Genomic DNA, 14035 nt, shown 5'->3' on the forward strand with positions numbered 1-14035 from the left:
GAAAATAAAATGATTTTTTTTTTCATATTGAAGATCAATAGAGCAAAAACTTAAATCTAGTTTATAGTAACCTTGATTAGGAAAGACAAAGTGAATAAACACCACAGATTAGAAGATATAGGGAATAACATTTGTGATATTCATGCTTTGTATTGTAAACTGAAATAGCTATGGGTAGTTAACAAGCAACAACCAGTTACACCTTTCCCTCTTATCATTTTGAGGAAGAGCAATGCCCCACATTTTAAATTTCAAAGTATTTTTTTTTTTGTATTTTTCTGAAGTTGGAAACGGGGAGGCAGTCAGACAGACTCCTGCATGCACCCGACCGGGATCCACCCAGCATGCCCACCAGGGGGCGATGCTCTGCCCATCTGGGGCGTTGCTCTGTTGCAACCAGAGCCATTCTAGCGCCTGAGGCAGAGGCCATGGAGCCATCCTCAGCGCCCAGGCCAACTTTGCTCCAGTGGAGCCTTGGCTGCGGAAGGGAAGAGAGAGACAGAGAGGAAGGTGAGGGGGAGGGGGTGGAGGAGCAGATGGGCACTTCTCCTGTGTGCCCTGGCCGGGAATCGAACCCAGGACTCCTGTATGCCAGGCCAACGCTCTACCACTGAGCCAACCAGCCAGGGCCTCAAAGTAATTTTTTTTTATAGAAAGTATTTTATTTTTTTAAAGATTTTATTTATCCATTTTTATTGGAGAGAGAGAGAGGAAAGAGATAGAGAGAACAGGGGAAGGAGCAGGAAGCATCAACTCCCATATGTGCCTTGACAGGCAAGCCCAGGGTTTTGAACCGGCAACCTCAGAATTCCAGGTTGATGCTTTATCCACTGCGCCATCACAGGTCAGGCCTCAAAGTAATTTTTATATGGTGTACAGAGACATGTTATAGAATTGAACACCTGAAACCTGTATAATTATGCTAACCAGTGTCACCCCAATAAACTCAATTTAGAGGAATGGAATAAAAAATAAACCCCCTTCAAAAACAAAATAAAGGTAATAACAAAAGTAAAAAAAAAATTTTTTTCATTTGAATTTCCAGAATGAAGTAAAACTGGGTTGAACCCAACCCCAATAAGGTAAAGTTATTGGATGAAGGTAAGACCTGGGGATATAACTTGATGATTCCATTGAGTTAGAAATAGAAGCAGGCCCTGGCCAGTTGGCTCCATGGATAGAGAATCGGTCCGGTAGGCAGACATCCTGGGTTTTATTCCTTTTCAGGGCACACATGAGAAGTGACCATCTGCTTCTGTTCCTCTCCTTCTGAGTCTTCCCCTCTCACAGCCAGTGGCTAGATTGGTTCGAGTGACAGGGTACATGCTGGAATCTGTCTCACTATCTCCCCTCCTCTGAAACAGTAGCAATAATTCCTTTTTTTGTTTGTGATACTGTGGAGTAGTAAGTTTTTCGTATTTCTCTTTGAGCTAAATAAAAGGTGGGGTATGTTTTTCCCCACTGCTTTTCTCAAAGATTGTTATCTGAACTTTTTTTTTCTTTTTTTTTCTGAAGTTGGTAACGGGGAGGCAGTCAGGCAGACTCCCGCATGCGCCCGACCGGGATCCACCCGGCATGCCCACCAGGGGGCGATGCTCTGCCCATCCGGGGCGTCGCTCTGCCGCAATCAGAGCCATTCCAGCGCCTGAGGCAGAGGCCACAGAGCCATCCTCAGCGCCTGAGCAAACCCTGCTCCAATGGAGCCTTGGCTGCGGGAGGGGAAGAGAGAGACAGAGAGGAAGGAGAGGGGAAGGGGTGGAGAAGCAGATGGGCGCTTCTCCTGTGTGCCCTGGCCGGGAATCGAACCCAGGACTCCTGCATGCCAGGCCAACGCTCTACCACTGACCAGCCAGGGCCTGAACATTTTGATTTATATAAATATTTATCAATTCTGGATTAAATCCCTTCAGTCACAGTGTAGGACGTAGGTGCTGCTGATGGACAAAGGAAGACTGCATTTGTTATGAACTATGACAGCGTACTGGGGTATAAAACAAACCATTAAAGAAGCCATCATCTCGCCTGACCTGTGGTGGTGCAGTGGAAAAAGCATCGACCTGGAATGCTGAGGTCGCTGGTTCAAAATCCTGGACTTGCCTGGTCAAGGCACATATGGGAGTTGATGCTTCCTGCTCCTCCCTCCCCTTTCTCTCTCTCTCTCTCTCATTCTCTCTCCTCTCTAAAAATTAATAAAAGAAAAATTTTTAAAAAAAGAAGCCATCATCTCAATGATCATCAAATTTCTGTTGATAGCTAATATAGCTATGGAGTTAAAATTCTAATTTTTGGCCCTAGCTGATTGACTCAGTGGTAGGGCATCAGCATGGCATGCGTGTGCAAGTCCTGGGTTGGATTCCTGGTCAGGACACACAGGAGAAGAGACCATCTACTTCTCCACCCCTCCCCATCCCTCCTCTCTCTCTCTTTTCCTCACACAGCCATAGCTTGATTAGTTGTAGCACATTGGCCCAACGCGCTGAGGATGGCTCCATGGCCTGCCTCGGGCACTAAAATAGCTCAGTTGCTGAGCAATGGAGCAGTGGTCCCATAGGCAGGGCATCACCTGGTAGGGGGCTTGCCAAGTGGATCTCTGTCAGGGTGCATGCGGGAGTCTGTCTCTCTGCCTCCCTGCATCTCATTTAATTAATTTTTTTAAATTTTTTTATTTTATTTTATTTTTTAGTGAGAGAGAGACAGAGAGACAGATAAGAAGCATCAACTCGTAGTTGCGTCACGACCTGGGGGCTCCAGCTGAGCCGGTGACCCCTTGCTCAAGCCAGTGATCTTGGGCTTAAGCCAGAAACCATGGGATCAGGTTGATGAGTCTGTCTGTGCTCAAGCCGGCAACCTTGGGTTTCGAACCTGGGACCTCAGCATTCCAGGTCAATACACTATCCCCTGCACCATCACTGGTCAGGCTAAAATTCTGATTTTTAAAATCTTGAATGACACAGAAGTTTGGCAGCTGAAAATAATTTTTTCTTTTAGCTTTTAAAAAATCAAAATAGCTCCTTGACAGTGGTTTCTGTGTACTCACTGAAAGGATCACTCCCAATCAATTCTCCTCAATGACTGTCAGTAATCATTTTTTGGTATAGCCTAGTAAGTCATAGAGGTAGTCTTTATTTTGGCCTATGATTCAGGACTTTAAATTTTTTTTATCCTCTTAAACAACAGTTTTGGTGACTAGAAATCTGCTGTCAAGGTGTCAGCAGGGTTGGTTCTTTCTAGGGGCTCTGAGGGTGATCTATTCCATACCTCTTTCCTAGTGGTTTTCTGGCAATCTTTGCAATCTTTGACATTCCTTGTGTTGTAAAATTCTTAATCCTTACATATTTGCTTCAGTTCTGATTCTGGATGATTTAGCATTTAAGGTGAGATATAAAGCTATTCTTTACAAATTCTTAACCTACCTTAACCTCAACATTTAGAATGTTGGAAACTTTACAAGAAAAAAGAACCAGAAAAAATGGCATCATTTATTATTCACTCAAATTACCAAAGTATTTTCAAAAATCTTGTGTATAGATGCCATGGTAATGTGTTAAAAAATGCAAGGCAGTGCTCTCTTTATGTCTGAGAGCATATGAAATCTATAATACCAAAACCATAAGGTGCTTTTATCTTTTTTTAAAAAACTTTTCTATTGCCTAACCAGGCGGTGGCGCAGTGAATAGAGCATTGAACTGGGACGCGGAGGACCCAGGTTCAGGACCCTGAGGTCACCAGCTTGAGCACAGGCTCATCTGGTTTGAGCAAAGCTCACCAGCCTGGACCCAAAGTCGCTGACTTGAGCAAGGGGTTACTCGGTCTGCTGAAGGCCCGCGGTCAAGGCACATATGAGAAATCAATCAATGAACAACTAAGGTGTCGCAACAGAAAACTGATGATTGATGCTTCTCATCTCTCTCCGTTCCTGTCTGTCTGTCCCTATCTATCCCTCTCTCTGACTCTGTCTCTGTAAACCCGCCCCCCAAACAAAAACAAAAACTTTTCTACGGATTGAGAGTTGGAGATTAGGGGAGAGAGAGAAGTATCAACTTGTTCTACTTAGTTGTGTACTTATTGATTGAGTCTCCTACATGCCTTGACCAGGGATCAAACCCATGACCTTGGTGTGCCAGGATGACCCTTTACTCACTGAGCCACCTGGCTAAGGCTCATAAGTTGCTTTCAAATCCTGCAGTTCTTTAATGATAAAGAAGCACTGTTGAATCTGCTATTACATATTAAGGTGGTTGATCACTTTTCTAAATTATTATATAATATATTGCTTATCATTATAGTCTCCAAAATACCAGACATATGGTGTTCTCTTTCCATTACTGATGAAAGTTACCCATGATCTGCGCACTTGGGAGTGGTACCCAACCCAGCTGCATGGAGGTCAAATACATCTTAAGAGGAGAATCAGTATTTCGGAAATAAGCAAAGGTTAAAAAAGAGATCTTTTAAAAAATTTTTATTAACAGTTTTTTTTATATTGGAAGATATTATACTTACAATGACAATAGAATAGGTATGTAATATATTGTATATGTACAGTTTAAAAGAGCAATAAGCCTGACCTGTGGTGGCGCAGTGGATAAAGCATCGACCTGGGATGCTGAGGTTGCCAGTTCAAAACCCTGGGCTTGCCTGGTCAAGGCACATTTGGGAGTTGATGCTTCCTGCTCCTCCCCCTTTCTCTCTCTCTGTCTCTCTCTCTCTCTCTCTCTGTCTCTCTTCTCTAAAAATAAAAATAAAAAAATAAAAGAACAATAAAACCAATGCCATATATACACGAATATACATGACCCACCCAGCTTAAGAACAGAACATTACCAGCACCTTCACAGCTTCCTGAGTCCCTTCCTGCTGACATCCTCCTACCAAAGAGATAACTACTTTTTGAATTTTGTGTTGATCATCCTCTTGCTTTTCTTAGCAAATATGCATGTATATACCCCTAAAAAATATTTTGTCTTGTGTTTTTGAATTTTATATAAATAGAATATTATATTTATTCATCCATGATTTCTTTCACTTAACACTCTTTTAACCATGTAATTCATTCATTTTCACTGCTGCATAGTATACAATTATCTGAATATAAAATTAGGTACCCCTTCTCTTATGGATGGATATTTTGGTTGTTTTCAGCTTTTTGCTATTATAAAAATGCTGCTGTGAATGTTTTTAACAGGTACAAGTGTTTCTCTAGGTATCTAGCTAGAAGTGGAATCATTGGTTATATGCATGTTCAACATTGCTAGGCAGTTTTTTTTTTTTCAAAATTACAAAAGGAAGTTTGTTTAAAAAAAAAATAAAGGACCATTTCCATCTGAACAGGTGATAAACAGATGTCTTGCAAAAGAAAAACAGTCATGGTATTAAGTTTTTCATTCAAAAATTTTTTTTATTTTTTATTTTTTTTCCCTGAAGCTGGAAATGGTCAGACAGACTCCCGCATGCGCCCAACCGGGATCCACCCGGCACGCTCACCAGGGGCGAAGCTCTGCCCACCAGGGGGTGATGCTTTGTCCCTCCGGGGCGTCGCTCTGCCAAGACCAGAGCCACTCCAGCGCCTGGGGCAGAGGCCAAGGAGCCATCCCCAGCGCCCGGGCCATCCTTGCTCCAACGGAGCCCTGGCTGCGGGAGGGGAAGAGAGAGACAGAGAGGAAGAAGGGGGGGTGGAGAAGCAAATGGGCGCCTCCCCCATGTGCCCTGGCTGGGAACCAAACCCGGGTCCCCCGCACGCCAAGCTGACGCTCCACCGCTGAGCCAACCGGCCAGGGCCAAAAAATTTTTTTTAAATGAGAGGAGGGGAGATAGAGAGACAGACTTCTGCATGCACCGCAAACTGGATTCACCTGGCAACCCCTGTCTGGGGCCAATGCTTGAATCAACTGAGCTATCCTCAGTGGCTGAGGTCAAAGTTTGGACTAACCGAGCTATGTACGGGCTGATGCTCAAACCAATCGAGCCACTGGCTGTGAGACAGGAAGAGAGAGAATGGGGAGAGGGAGGGGAAAGAAGCAAATTGTTGCTTCTCATATATGCTCTGACCGGGAATCAAACCTGGGATGTATGCATGCCGGACGGATGCTCTAGCAACTAAGCCAACCAGCCAGGGTTCATTCAAACTTTTGAAGCAAAAATAACCTAAGTTGTGCCTTAGGAAAGGGAATGAGAACAATGAGGTAGTAAAGGAAGACACACAAAAAACTCAATATCAAACTTGAGAAAGTAAAGTCATTTATGCTCAGCTTTAAGTTTACAAACATTCTTTAAAAAAAAAAAAAGAGGCCTGACCAGGTGGTGGCGCAGTGGATAGAGCATTGGACTGGGATGCAGAGGATCCAGGTTCAAGACCCCGAGGTCACCAGCTTGAGGGCGGGCTCATCTGGTTTGAGCAAAAGCTCACCAGCTTGGACCCAAGGTCGCTGGCTCGAGCAAGGGGTTACTCAGTCTGCTGAAGGCCCGTGGTCAAGGCACATATGAGAAAGCAATCAATGAACAACTAAGGTCTTGCAACGGAAAATAAAAACAAAACTGATGATTGATGCTTCTCATCTCTCTTCGTCCCTGTCTATCTCTCTCTCTCTGTCCTTGTAACCTTGTAAAAAAAATAAAAATAAAAAAATAAAAAACAAGAGGAAAATCACCCTGGCTGGTTAGGTCAGTTGGTTAGAGCATTGTCCAGAAGGGCAGAGGTTGCCAGTTCCATCCTTGGTCAGGGCACATGCTGGAGTAGATCAATGTTCCTGTCTCTCTCTCTTTCACTTGCTCACCTTCTCTCTCTCTAAAATAAATAAAATAAACATTAAAAAATGTAAAAAAAAAGAGTTACACTTAAAGTTCAAATTTATTTAACTGTAGTCCCAATATAGTCTCTGTTCTTGGAATGGTTGACCTGCCTTTGAGATCTAGACTACCTGGTCACAATTTTCAAATGGCAATTCCATGTTCCTATGTTTGATCAGATTCCAAGGGAGCTTAGATTCAGCTCATAGTCTTTTGAAATGTTTAGTTTGTTGCCACCACTCCGTAGCCAAGCTGATGAACTTCTTTTGCTCACTTGTATCATTCTAATCTTTAAAATATGTCTTTCTGGCTCAGTGGATAGAGCATCAGTCAGCCTGGCATATGGACATCCCAGGTTCGATTCCTGGTCAGGGTACACAAGAGAAGCGACCATCTGCTTCTCCCCTCTTTCTCTTGCTCTTCACCTCCTGCAGCCAGTGGCTCATTTGGTTTGAGCATCAGTCTTGGGCACTGAGGATAGCTTGATTGATCTGAATGCATCAGCCTCAGGTGCTAAAAATAGCATGGTTGATTCGAGCATCAACCTCAGACAGGGGTTGCAGGGTAGATCCTGGTCAGGGTGGATACGGGAGTCTGCCTCACTATCTACCTTCCTCTCACTTAAACGTAAACATAATTCTAACAAAGGGGTTTTGCTTTTCCCCTGATGTATTGAATAGAGGTAACAGTAATGAAGACATCTGCATTGTAATAACAGAATATTCCTCAAAAAATGTGTCAAACTACTAGAAAATGTCATTCAGGCATTGGATTTGAACAGCAAACTTGGAGAGGAAAGATTAACTGTGGAACAAGAATAAATAAACATTTAAATGCAGAGCAAAGAACCTATGCTACTAAAAATGCTCATGACATAAAACACTCTACAAACCCCTCCTCTGTTATTTTAACCTAAAGATTCTGTTGGCTACTTATACTATATATTTATTTATTTATAAATTTTATTTATTTATTTATTTGTGATAGAGACAGAGAGAGAGATAGAGAGAGGGACAGATAGGGACAGACAGGAAGGGAGAGAGGTGAGAAGCATCAATTCTTTGTTGTGGCACTTTAGTTGTTCAGTGATGGCTTTCTCATATGTGCCTTGACCAGGGTGGGGGGCTACAGCAGACCGAGTGACCCCTTGCTCAAGCCAGCAAACTTGAGTTCAAGCTGGTGAGCCTTGCTCAAATCAGATGAGCCCGCGCTCAAGCCGGTGACCTCAGGGTTTTGAACCTGGGTCCCCTGCGTCCCAGTCTGATGCTCTGTCCACTGTATTACCACCTGGTCAGGCCTACAACAACTTTTTAATGTTTTTTTTTTTTTTTATTGACTTTAGAGAGAAAGTAAGGAAGAGAGCAAGAGAGACAGGAACATCTGTTCCTGTATGTGCCCTGACTGGGTATTGAACCAGCAACCTCTGTGTTTTGGGACGGTGCTCTAACTAACCAAGCTATCTGGCCAGGGCTTTTTTTTTTTTTTTTAAGATTTTATTTATTGATTTTGCAGAGAGAAGAGAGAGAGGGACGGGAAACAAGAAGTATCAACTCATCGTTGCTTCACTTTAGTTGTTCATTGGTTGACCATGCCTTGACTGTGCAAGCCCATGGTTTCTGGCTGGTGATCTCGGTATTCCAGGTTGATGCTCTATCCACTGCACCACTACAGGACAGGCTACAATAACTTTTATTAGTAATCTGAGAAGTTAAAATCTTCAAGATGGCTAAAGCAAACTGAGAGAGCATCCCTTACTATTGGTATACCATATTATCAAGTCACTTTCCTGGGTTGCCGTGGTTATTAAATCCCCAGACTTTAAATTATTCTGTTATCTCATAGAAAACTATATGTACATCAGATTCAATATTTTGACTATATTCCTCCAACAAGATTTCCAAATTTATCTTTGAAAGTGCAGCTTTTTGTTTATTTTTAGTTTTGAATAATAATTATCATGTAAGTACAACTGACTCAAAATCCCTCACTACTAGGAGGAAACTCTAGATAACATGTTAATAACAGATTCAGCCTCAAAAGGATAATCACTGTGTCAAAGGCGACACATTCCTGAAGTTTAAAAAAATAATTTATGTTGTGTAGTCAAGTTTCATAGCATGCATACATACACACACATATGTTTATATGTATGTATAGTATATATTTACATTTCTATTCAAATAGTAAGGTCCCGTATTCAAAGGTTTGTATCACAACATATGGAGAACAGTTAAGTAAACAGTGCAAAGCAATTTGCTTTCTCCTAAAAATGTATCATCATTTCTTAATTTTAAGAAAGTTGGTATCGGCCCTGGCCGGTTGGCTCAGCGGTAGAGCGTCGGCCTGGCGTACGGGGGACCCGGGTTCGATTCCCGGCCAGGGCACATAGGAGAAGCGCCCATTTGCTTCTCCACCTCCCCCCCCCCCTCCTTCTTTCTGTCTCTCTCTTCCTCTCCTGCAGCCAAGGCTCCACTGGAGCAAAGATGGCCCGGGCGCTGGGGATGGCTCCTTGGCCTCTGCCCCAGGCGCTAGAGTGGCTCTGGTCGCGGCAGAGCGACCCCCCCCCCCCCGCGAGGGGCAGAGCATCGCCCCTGGTGGGCGTGCCGGGTGGATCCCGGTCGGGCGCATGCGGGAGTCTGTCTGACTGTCTCTCCCCGTTTCCAGCTTCAGAAAAATACAAAAAAAAAAAAAAAAAAAAAGTTGGTATCATAAGAGTAGTTTGCTCTTACGATACTAGGTAGGAATGCTGAACTATTGCCTAGCAGCTTTATTTAAAACCAGTGAGTCCTGGCCAGTTGGCTTAGTGGTAGAGCATTGACGCGATGTGTGGATGTCCCGGGTTCAATTCCAGGTCAGGGCACACCAGAGAAGGGACCATCTGTTTCTTCACCCCTCCCCCTTCTCTCTCTTTCTCTCTCTTCCCTACCTGCAGCCATGGCACGATTGGGTTGAGCACATCAGCCCCAGGAGCTGCGGATGGCTCCATGGAACCTCCATCTCAGGTGCTAAAAATAGCTTTGTTGTGAGCATGGCCCCAGATTGGCAAAGCATCTGCCCCAGACAACTGTGGGTTGCCGGGTGGATTCTGGTCAGGGAACATGCAGGAGTCTGTCTCTTTCTCCCCTACTCTCACTTGGAAAAGGAGAAAAAGTAAATAAAAGCAATGGAAATAAAATGTTTAGATTGACCATTAATCTTCTCTATATATTGAGGGGGAGAAGGGAGAGGGAAATATAACTTTTCAAAACTGAAGATCTTTACTAGTTATCAGAAATGGACAGAATTTCATTATATTTTAGACTTTAAAATCTCTCAATAACAAATTATTGAGGTGCTTTTTAAAATTATTCATTCAGTGAGAGTAGGGGAGGCAGAGACAGACTTGTGCGTGCACCCTGACCAGGATCCTGCAGACAAGCCCACTAGGAAGTGATGCTCTGCCCATCTGGGACGCTGCTCCATTTCTCAGCAACCAAGCTCTTCTTAGCGCTTGAGACAGAAGCAATGGAGCCATCCTCAGTGCCTGGGGCCAACTCACTTCAATTGAGCCATGGCTGCAGGAGAAGGAGAGAGAGAGAGAGAGAGAGAGAGAGAGAGAGAGAAAAGTGAGAAGGGAAAGGGTGGAGAAGCAGATAGGCACCTCTTCTGTGTGCCCTGACCAGGAATTGAATCTGGGACATCACACTCCTGGCTGACGCTCTACCACTGAGCCAACTGGCCAGGGCCTGAGATGCTTAAAAGTAGATAATTCACAATATGAAGTCTGAATAATGACACTGCAAAGATAATTCAAGATTAAGCACAGCCTGACCAGGCGGTGGCGTAGTGAATAGAGCATCGGATTGGGATGTGGAAGGACCCAGGTTCGAGACCCCAAGGTCGCCAGCTTGAGCACGGGCTCATCTGGTTTGAGCAAAAAGCTTGCCAGCTTGGACCCAAGGTTGCTGGCTCGAGCAAGGAGTTACTCAGTCAGCTGAAGGCCTGCAGTCAGGGCACATATGAGAAAGCAATCAATGAACAACTAAGGTGTCGCAACGAGAAACTGATGATTGATGCTTCTCATCTCTCTCGCTGTTCCTGTCTGTCTGTCCCTATCTATCTCTCTCTCTGACTCTCTCTTTGTCCCTGTAAAAAAAAAAAAAAAAAAAAAAAAAAGATTGAGCACAAAGCTTCCAAAAATATCACTGTGGTTTTACCTTGGCAGATAATTGTTATAAAAGTAGATCATACATACAAATGTAAAAAGAACATTAAATTTTTAGCTGAAGACAGCAGTCTTTTTAAAGGGACATTCCCAGCAATTCAATGAGTAGAATTTTTTTTTTTTGATGTCTCATTGTGGTTTAAATTTGCATCTCTCTGACGATGAGTGATGTTAAACATCTTTTCACATGTCTATTGGCCATCTGTGTGTCCTCTTTGGAGAATTGCCAGTTCAGGTTCTTTGCTCAGGAGGCAGTCAGACAGACTCCCTCATGCATCCAACCGGGATCCACCCGGCATGCCCACCAGAGGGCGATGCTCTGCCCATCTGGGGCGTTGCTCTGTTGCAACCAGAGCCATTCTAGCATCTGAGGCAGATGCTACAGAGCCATCCTCAGTGCCTGGGCCAACTTTGCTCCAATGGAGCCTTGGCTGCAGGAGGGGAAGAGAGACAGAGAGGAGGGAGAGGGGGAGGGGTGGAGAAGCAGATGGGCGCTTCTCCTGTGTGCCCTGGCTGGGAATTGAACCCGGGACTCCTGCACACCAGGCCGACGCTCTACCACTGAGCCAACCAGCCAGGGCTAACAATGAGTACAATTTAAGTATATTAAGTTCATGATAATGCTAAAGATTATAATGTCTTATTCAGTAGAGTTTTCCCCAACTATGATTTCCCCATGTTCCCCAAACCAGAAACCTCTACTTCCCTCAAGGCTCCTTTCTACTCATAATTAAAGCTGCCCAAATTCATGCTTTATTTCCCACCAGAAAGACTGTAAATCTGCCTCACATTTATTTTTGGTTTTGCTGGAGATTTCTTGGGTGGTGAATAGGAAATTGTATCCTCATTATCCCTCCTTTGCCCAATTTCAACTTTCTGTATGTCTCCAGGACAATGTTATTATACTCTTATAGAAAGAGAAATGTGAACCTGAACTGTGGTGGCACAGTGGATAAAGTGTTGACCTGAATGCTGAGGTCAGTGGTTCAAAACCCTGGGCTTGCCTGGTCAAGGCAAATATGAGAGTTGGTGCTTCCTGCTCCTCCTCCCTTCTCTCTCTCACACACACTCTTCTCTCGAAAAAGAACAAATAAAATCTTAAAAAAGAAAGAGGAATGTGGAAGATATCCTTGATTAAAACACTGATATTACCTGTTACTTTCTTTCTTTCTTTTTTTTTTTTTCTGAAGCTGGAAGCGGGGAGGCAGTCAGACAGACTCCCGCATGCGCCCGACCGGGATCCACCCGGCATGCCCACCAGAGGGCGATGCTCTGCCCATTTGGGGCGTTGCTCTGCCGCAATCAGAGCCATTCTAGCGCCTGAGGCAGAGGCCATAGAGCCATCCTCAGCGCCTGGGCCATCTTTGCTCCAATGGAGCCTCAGCTGCGGGAGGGGAAGAGAGAGACAGAGAGGAAGGAGAGGGGGAGGGGTGGAGAAGCAGATGGGCGCTTCTCCTGTGTGCCCTGGCAGGGAATCTTGAACCCAGGACTCCTGCATGCCAGGCTGATGCTCTACCACTGAGCCAACTGGCCAGGGCCACCTGTTACTTTCAATGCAAAAACTTTAATCTTGTTCTCTTGTTTTTATGCCTTTCCTGTTTTATCCTGGAGATACAAGACAAGTTGTGTGATATAAACATTCAGGTCCTGTGCAAAGTACTGCAGCCTAGTTTTAAAATCTGTGAGCTTTTCTGCATTCAGTTTGCTTGACTTTTTTTTTAATCTGGAAGTTTTCAGCCCAACTGATGGAAGCTATACAGCAAACATTCCACATAATTGAATTGTAGCTTGGGTTCTTTGTTACCAGGATTCTCCCATTTTCTGCTTCTTCTGGAGGAAGAGGAATGTACTCCAATAAAGTATCAAACTGTTTCATTAATTATTTTAGCTTTTCTATGTCACCACAAAATGAACTTAGTTCCACCAACAGTTTCAATACCCTCAACTGTATATTGAGACTTTCTAATGGGGTAGTCAAGGAGCTGAGGTTAGGATGAGCACGCTCACAGAAGTAAGTTACAAACCGCACATTTTTAAAGAAGAGGGATACTGCCTGCCAAGTGCACTATAAGAGCCTCTTCACACAATTGGGATCTGGCGGGTTGAAGGTTTGTTCCAGCTACCAACTATACAAGTTGTTGTCTTCTATTCACTGTCTACAAGCTTTTTAACCAAGATAGTACCTTAATGAAGAGGACAAATTCTTCACCAGTTCTCATCTTCTAGGACTTTTTTTTTTTTTTTTTTACAGAGTCAGAGAGAGGGACGGACAGACAGAAATGGAGATGAGAAGCATCAATCATCAGTTTTTCGTTGTGAACTTTAGTTGTTCATTGATTGCTTTCTCATGTGCCTTGACTGTGGGCCTTCAGCAGACCGAGTAATCCCTTGCTCAAGCCAGAGACCTTGGGTCCAAGCTGGTGAGCTTTGCTCACACCAGATGAGCCCACACTCAAGCTGGCGACCTCGGGGTCTCAAATCTGGGTCCTCTGCATCCCAGTCTGAGGCTCTCTCCACTGCGCCACCGCCTGGTCAGGCTTCTAGGACCTTTTTAGATTCAGTTAGTATTAGTTCCTTTACTTCCTTTGTTAAGACTTCATCTGGTAGTCTTAAGTTTTGTAAAAAGGGTTATGATTGCTTGTTCTCTAACAAAGTCCTTTCCTTGAAGGATTTGGATGAATGAGCCACCTAACATCCTTTTGAATCCATCTGAAATAAAGTTAACGGTATTGTTCACTAAGTTAAATTTTGCAGACCTGGAATGCCGAGGTTGCCCACCACAAAGCTGGGGTCGCCAGCTTGAGCGCGGGGTGGCTGGCTTGATCCGACTTGAGTGCAGGATCATCCACAAGATCCCAAGGGCATCAGCTTGAGCCCAAGGTCACCAGCCTGAGCAAGTGTTTGCTGGCTTGACTTGAACTGGACCTCACAGGTCCAATTCCCAGTAAAGGCACATATGAGTTGTGTAATCGAGGCACAACTAAAGTAATGAGATGATGCATCGCTTCTCGGCCTTTTGGCTAAGATCAAGTGTAGAGATGATGC

At 44.1% G+C, this 14035-nt stretch overlaps 1 pseudogene; it reads right to left on the reverse strand.

Moving 5' to 3' along the window:
• Positions 1-11653: 11653 nt before the first annotated feature.
• Positions 11654-13835, reverse strand: LOC136377099 (apoptosis inhibitor 5-like; annotated as a pseudogene).
• Between the last annotated feature and the right edge of the window lie 200 nt (positions 13836-14035).

The sequence above is a fragment of the Saccopteryx leptura genome, chromosome 6 (assembly GCF_036850995.1).
Source record: "Saccopteryx leptura isolate mSacLep1 chromosome 6, mSacLep1_pri_phased_curated, whole genome shotgun sequence".
NCBI classification, from domain to species: domain Eukaryota; kingdom Metazoa; phylum Chordata; class Mammalia; order Chiroptera; family Emballonuridae; genus Saccopteryx; species Saccopteryx leptura.